This window comes from Nicotiana tabacum, chromosome 17, assembly GCF_000715075.1.
Source record: "Nicotiana tabacum cultivar K326 chromosome 17, ASM71507v2, whole genome shotgun sequence".
In the NCBI taxonomy this organism is placed as follows: domain Eukaryota; kingdom Viridiplantae; phylum Streptophyta; class Magnoliopsida; order Solanales; family Solanaceae; genus Nicotiana; species Nicotiana tabacum.
This window is the reverse complement of record NC_134096.1, coordinates 125,076,208-125,083,919: the sequence shown is the minus strand read 5'-3', so window position 1 is coordinate 125,083,919 and position 7,712 is coordinate 125,076,208. Positions and strand designations below refer to the sequence as shown.

General features: G+C 41.8%; 1 non-coding gene across 1 annotated transcript; it reads left to right on the top strand.

Moving 5' to 3' along the window:
• Positions 1-6,517: 6,517 nt before the first annotated feature.
• On the top strand, positions 6,518-6,624 carry LOC142172268 (small nucleolar RNA R71). Its single transcript, XR_012701642.1, has one exon. It is a non-coding gene; the product is annotated as a small nucleolar RNA R71 (small nucleolar RNA).
• The last annotated feature ends 1,088 nt before the right edge of the window (positions 6,625-7,712 follow it).

Genomic DNA, 7,712 nt, shown 5'->3' with positions numbered 1-7,712 from the left:
TCTGAATAGTGCACTAGGACTGTCCGTCCGCCTGAGGGTAGAATGTTGTACTCAACTCAACCCGTGTGCCTAATTCACGTTGTACTGCCTTCCAGAATCACGATGTAAACAGCGTACCCCGACAAGAGATGATGGATACTGGCATGCCATGAAGTTGATAATATCGCGAATATAGACCTGAGCCAGCTGCTCTGAAGAATGAATAGTTACCACTGGAATGAAATGATCCGACTTGGTCAACCTATCCACAATCACCCATACTGCATCAAACTTCTTCTGAGTCTGTGGGAGCCCAACAACGAAATCCATGGTAACTCGCTCCCATTTCCACTAGGGAATCTCAAGCTTCTGAAACAACCCACCTGGCCACTGATGCTCATACTTCACCTTATGATAGTTTAGGCACCGAGCTACATACTTCACTATGTCTTTCTTCATTCTCCACCACCAATAATGCTACCTCAAGTGCTAATACATCTTAGCGGCACCCAGATGAATGGAGTACCGCAGAACTATGGGTCTTCTGAAGAATCAACTCATGCAAACCATCTATATTGGGCACACATAGCCGGCCCTGCATCCGCAACACACCGTCATCCCCAATAGTAACCTCCCTGGCATCGCCGTGCTGAACCGTGTCCTTGAGGACAAGTAGATAGGGGTCGTCATACTGACGCTCTCTGATACGATCATATAGAGAAGACTGAGAAACCACGCAAACCAAAACTCTACTTGGCTCGGCTCCAAAACATCCAATCTAACAAACTGGTTGTCTAAGGCCTGAACATCCAATGCTAATGGCCTCTCCGCTGCTTGTAGATATGATATACTGCCCAAGCTCTCCACCTTTCAACTCAAAGCATCAGCCACCACATTGGCCTTCCCGGGATGATATAGAATGTTGACACCATAGTCCTTAAGCAACTCAAACCATCTACACTGCTGCAGGTTAAGATCCTTATGTTTGAACAAATGTTGTAGACTCCGGTGGTCGGTATAGACCTCACAAGAGACACCGTACAAATAGTGCCACCAAATTTTCAAGGCATGAACAATAGCTGCTAGCGCAAGGTCGTGGATAGGATAATTATTCTCATGTACCTTCAGTTATCTAGATGTGTATGCAATCATCCTACCTTCTTGCATCAACACCGCACTGAGGCCAACACGTGACGCATCATAGTACATAGTGTAAAACCCCAAACCCGTAGGCAACACCAACACTGAGGCTGTAGTCAAAGCAGTCTTGAGCATTTGAAAGCTCTCTTCATACTCCTCAGTCCACCTAAACGGAGCACTCTTCTGGGTCAATCTGGTCATAGGTACAACAATAGATGATAAACCCTTTACGAATCGATGGTAATACCTCGTCAAACTTAGAAAACTCCAGATTTCAGTAGCTGAAGATGGTTTGGGACAACGCTGCACTGCTTCAATCTTCTTCGAATCTACCTTGATTCCTTCACTCGACACTACATGACCCGAAAACTCCACTGAATCAAGCCGGAATTTACTCTTCGGATATTTTGCATACAACTTCTTTTCTCTCAAGGTCTGAAGCACAATCCTCAGGTGCTGCTCATGATCCTCCCAACTCCGGGAGTACACCAAGATATCGTCAATAAACACAATGATGAATGAGTAAAGATAGGGCTGGAATACACTGTTTATCAAGTGCATGAATGCTGCTGGGGCATTGGTCAGCCCAAATGCCATAACAAGGAACTCGTGATGACCATACGAGTGCTGAAGGCAGTCTTTGGAATATTCGTATCCCGAATCTTCAGCTGATGATAGCCTGACGCAAATCTCTTTGAGAACACCCTGGCACCCTATAGCTAATCAAATAGGTCATCAATGCGTGGAAATGGATACATGTTCTTCACTGTAACCTTGTTCAACTGTCGATAATCAATACACATGCGCATAGAACCATCCTTCTTCTTTACAAACAAGACCGGAGCACCTCAAGGTGACACACTAGGCCGAATGAAGCTCTTATCAAGAAACTCTTGCAACTGCTCCTTTAACTCCTTCAACTATGGGCCATACGATATGGTGAAATAGAAATGGGCTGAGTGCCTGGCAAAAAAATCAATGCCAAAATTGATATCCTTATCCGGCGGCATGCCCGGAAGATCCACTTAAAATACATCTGGATAGTCCCTCACTACCGAAACTATCTCAACAGTAGGAGTATCAACACTGACATCCCTCACAAAGTCTAGATATGCATCACACCCCTCCCCAACCATTTGTTGTGCCTTAAGGAAAGACACCACCCTGCTAGGAACATAATCCAAAGTACCCCTCCCCCCCCCACTCCAACTTTGGCAAACCTGGCATAACAAACCTCACCGTCTTCTCATGACAATCAAGAATAGCATGATAGGGAGACAACCAGTCCATGCCCAAAATAACATCAAAATATACCATATCGAGCAATAATAGATCAACTGTGGTCTCAAAACCACCAAGAACAACTAAACACGACCGATTCATATGGCAACAATAATGGAATCTCCCACAGGCATGGATACATAGACATGAGAACTCAAAGAATCTTGAGATATACCAAAATACGGAGCAAAGTAAGATGATACATATGAATAAATGGATCCTGGATCAAATAATACTGATGCTTCTCTATGACAAATCGGAACAATACATGTGATAACTAAGTCGGATGCAACCGCCTCCGTCCTAGTTGGAATAGCATAACATCTGGCTTGGCCTCCCCTTCTAGGGCGACCCCTACCCGCCCGACCTCCATCTCTAGCTGGTTGTGCTGGTGGAGCAGCAACTGGTGCGGTAACCATGACATGAGAAGTCTGGGGGGCCTATAGAATATGTGGAACCTGAGTAGTCTATGGAGGTGCACCCCTCTTGAGTCTGGGGCAGTCCCTCACCATATGACGAGTATCACTACACTCAAAACAAGCTCTTAGAGGACGTGGCTGCTGAAACTGGCTTGGGCCTGGTCGGCTGGACTGACCGCTGAAAGCACCTCGTGCAGGAGGTGCACTAGACAGTAGCGGTGCATAATGGGAAACCTGAGACCTGGGAGTAACCGGAGTACCACTGGAAGCTGGAAGTGTTGAATGAACATGCCGTCTCACATACCTCAAAACACGCTACTCAATCCACCAGTAAGCCTTTCCCTCGATTATCCAACTCCGAAAGGCTCGAATCTAGCCAAAACAACTTCATACCATTAATATATACTATAGAAAACTATTTCGAACAATAAAGTTATGATCCTTAAAGATAAGTAAAACGTCAACTCAAATGGTCAATCCCGGGATCGCGTCTCAGAACCCGACTAAAATTATAAAATTCGAATACCCATTCGATAACGAGTCCAGCCATATAAGAATTACTCAAATCCAACTTCAAATCAACTTTCAAATTCCCAAATTTTGGCTTAAGAAGTTTTCACAATTTTCCCCCAAATTTCCAACTCAAATCACTAATTAAATGTTGAAAATAACAATGGATTCATGTAATATAGCCAAAACCGAGTTAGAATATCTTACCCCGATGATTTCCTTGAAAAACTCTCGAAACATCGCCACAAACCAAGATTTCTTAGTCCAAAAATGAAAATGAGATCAAACCTTCGAACTAAGACTTTTCTGTTCAGTGCTTTCGAATCTGCGAACCCACAACCGCATTTGTGGCTCCGCACCTGTGGAATTTCCATTGCAGGTGCGGTCCTCACTAAGGTCCAGCACTCTTCGCTTCTGCAAGCAAAATGTGCATCTACGTTTCCGGTTCTGTAGACATAGGGGCGCTTCTGTTCACGCGTTCCTGCAGACGATGTCCGCTTCTGTGATAATAGACCAAGCTGGCCCAGTCCGCATCTGCGACCAGCTCCTCCGCACCTGCGGACTTGCAGATGCCGAAATCACTTTGCACCTGCGATCCCAGGCCTGGGAAGCCATTTCCTCTTTTGATCTCTAACACTCACACTAGCGAGTCCGTACCTGCGGCCATTCCCACCGCAGGTGCGATGAAACCAAAATGGCTGATGCTTCAGAAAAATGATCAAGTCTAAAATTGTTCCAGATTCAATCCGAATCACACCCGGGTCCCCCGGGACCCTATCTGAATATGCCAACAAGTTCCAAAACACAAAACAGATCTGCTCGAGGCCAAAAATCACATCAAACAACATCGATTCAACGAATCGCAACCCAATTCAAGCCTATTGAAACTATGAACTTCCGGCTTCCAAAACTAACCCCTAATCATACCAAATCAACTCCGATTGACCTTAAATTTTGTATACAAGTCTTAAATGATATGATAGACCCATTCCAATTTCTGAAATCGGATTCCAACCCCGATATCAATAAAGTCAATTCACAGTCAAACTTTTCAACCTTCCAAACCTTTAACTTTCTAACTTTCGCCAATTCAAGCCGAAATGACCTACGAACCTCCAAATTAACATCCAGACACGCTCCTGAGTCCAAAATCACCATACAGAGCTATTGGAAATGTCAAAACTATATTCGGGAGTCATTTACATAAAAGTCAAACTACGATCAACTCTTTCAACTTAACCCTCCAACTTAGGGACTATGTATCCCATTTCACTCTGAAACCCACCCGAAACTAAAACCAAACACCCCCGTCAAATCACATAACTATAATAAAACATATAAGAGGCAATAAATAGGGGATTGGGGTAAAATACTCAAAATAACTAGCCGATTCATTACATCACGCCTGACCTAGTGCACACATCCATGCTGAAAGTTTCTTTTCTACCTTCTTTGGGTACATCCCATAATTTTCATGCTTACTCTCTCCAGATCTCTCTTTTAGGGACCTTGCCTTGAATTCAGAGTGTGCAGCTCAGCTCGTCTCTAGGTGCTCCAATTGCTCCATCTATCTTGAAAACCACTCTTTCTTCCCCCGCTCTTAACATGAGCTACCTTTCCTGAATGTCCAGAATAGCTCTGCCAGTAGCGAAGAAAGGTCTCCATAAAATCACAGGGACCTCCATATTTTCTTCCATATTCACCACGATGAAGTCCATAGGGAACACAAATTTATCCACCCGAACTAGCACATCTTCCACTATTCATTTAGGTATGATTGTGGTCTGATCCGCCAGCTGCAAAGACACATGTATAGATCTAATTTGTCCAATCTCTCCCTCCAATTTCCCGAAGATAGACAAATGCATAAGATTAATAGAAGAACCTAAATCACACAAAGATTTTTCAAATTTAGTACTTCCTAAAGAGAACGGTATAGTAAAACTCCCTGGAACTCTACACTTTTGAGGGAGCTTATTTTGCAGAATGGCATCACAATGCTCTATGAGCTTGACAACCTATGTCTATTCCACTTTTTGCTTATTGGACAATATCTCCTTCAAGAACTTAGCATAAGTTGGCATCTGAGAGAGCACCTCTGTGAATGGTCGATTAACATGCACCTGCTTGAGCACATCTAGAAAATTCCCAAATTATTTGTCTAGCTTCTCTCTTCTCTACTTCTGAGGAAAAGGTAAAGCAGGCATATATATACTCTCTTTAGTCTCCTAATTTATTGAATTCCCATTTTTCTTCTTCTTCTGAGCTCTAGTCTTCTCATTCTTCTTCAGACCATCATCTACCATCACTTCACCTTCTTGAATGTTGCTATTTTTCTGCTCCTCCACACTCTCTACTAGTCTTTCAATCAACTTATCCTTTTGTTTCTACATAGGGTTCTTCAATACGAGGCCACTCCTCAAAGACACCACATTTATTATCTCTTTTCTATTTCTTTCAGTATCGGGAGGGAGAGTTCCTAGAACCCTCTCAGACAATAGATTAGCAAGTTGCCCCACCTATCTTACCAAGTTTCAAATAGATGTGCCCTATTCACGGATAGTTGTACCCTATTCTCGGATAGTTATGCCATGAGTTTTAAGCCTCGCATCTGTATTAATAATAAATTCCTTCATTATATATTCAATGCTAGACGGATTAGACTATTGAGGATGGCACTGCTGTTTCTGCTGATTTAGAGAACATGAAGCTCATTATCCCTAGGCTCTAGAGTTATTCTATTGCCATGCATTCGCACTACCACTAGGTGAACTCCACGAAAATACGGGGTGTCTCTGCCCTATGGAGTTAAAATTGTTGCTACTTTGGTAGTTGACTCTGTCAAAGCTCCCCACAACATTTTTGGATGACTCATTACACAAAAATCACAAACCGAGTATGACTGGTTTTGTACCTTGACTAAGGTTAACTTTCTTATCTCTCCGGCCATGGTGTCTAGCTGGCCTTGCACTGATGTGTTAAAACCCACTTGATGTACCCCAACCTTTCTCCTTCTCTCATTATCATCTGCAGGCCATTGATTTGCATCTTCAAATAATTCATTTAGAATTGCAACAATCTCCTTAGGAGTTTTCTTCATAAGAGGCCCTCCAACTGCATTGTTTAGCGTTCTCCTGTCAGAGGGTGTGAGACCATCCCAGAAATCTTGGAGTTGCATCAACAAGTCTATTGCATGATGCTGACATCTTATCATAATATCCTTAAATCTTTCCCATTCTTCAAACACCACTTCTGTATCTTTCTGCTCGAAGTTGTGGATCTTTCTACGAATATTCCTATTTTTGAAGCTGAAAAATAATTTTCAAGGAGCTTCTTTTTCATGTCTTCCCAAGTTTGAATTGACCCAGTTGGCAAACTACGCAACCGGTGCTTAGCATCTTCCCGCAGTGAAAAAAGGACATGTCCTTAAGTAGATAACATCTTTTTATACCTCGTTGTGCTGGAATGTATTCATAATCTCATCAAAATCCATCAAACGAGTATTTGGATCTTCGTTGGGTTTGCCTCGGAAGACACAATTATTCTGAATGGTTTGAAGTAGTCCTTGCTTGATCTCAAATTATTAGTTGCGATCGGAGTAGGTCGCACACTAGATACTCCTTGGTTGTAGACTGGTAACATAGCCAAAATTTGACGAGCGTAAATCATAATACTAAGTTGATGCTCGCTAGCCAAATATAGTATAATATTATTATCGTCTCTACAAGAATTGGATTTAAATATTGTTCAAGTAATTTCTAGTTTAACGCTATTCAGGATGATTAACACTTTGATTAGAATAATTATGAACTAAAATTAACTATTAAAAATTAGAGCAATTAACAATTGATCACAGAGATTAAGAGAGGCGGAAGTCTTACATCCGAGCGAGAGGTCAGACCAATCCCATTCATCCTGGTCTGATCCAAACAGATCTTGTTGAATGAATTGATCCATTGTTGTATGCCCTACTTCTTAGAAAATTTCTTCCTACTCAGACCCGCCGTACTTTAGCAATTGGTTATTATCAAGACAAAGAATAAGGATTTTGATATGATAGGTGCAAGACTACTATCCTGGATATGACACTTTATATTTCACTCTTGAGATTTTATCTATTATCATGAATTCAATAGGTGATTAGCTTATACTTTCGATTTAAACTCCACTCTCGATTAAATCTAATTCTTTCAAATAAACTAATGTGAAGTGTGGTGAAACTTGCAAGAATCTATTGGTAGAAATGATCTAAGAAACACTTCTCACGAATATTTCTCAATCATAATTTAAACAATAACTAAAAAATCTCTTTCGATTACTTCAAAGAATCACCGAAATAAACTAAGGCATACGTTGTAATAATATTCCATAAGATATTCCTTT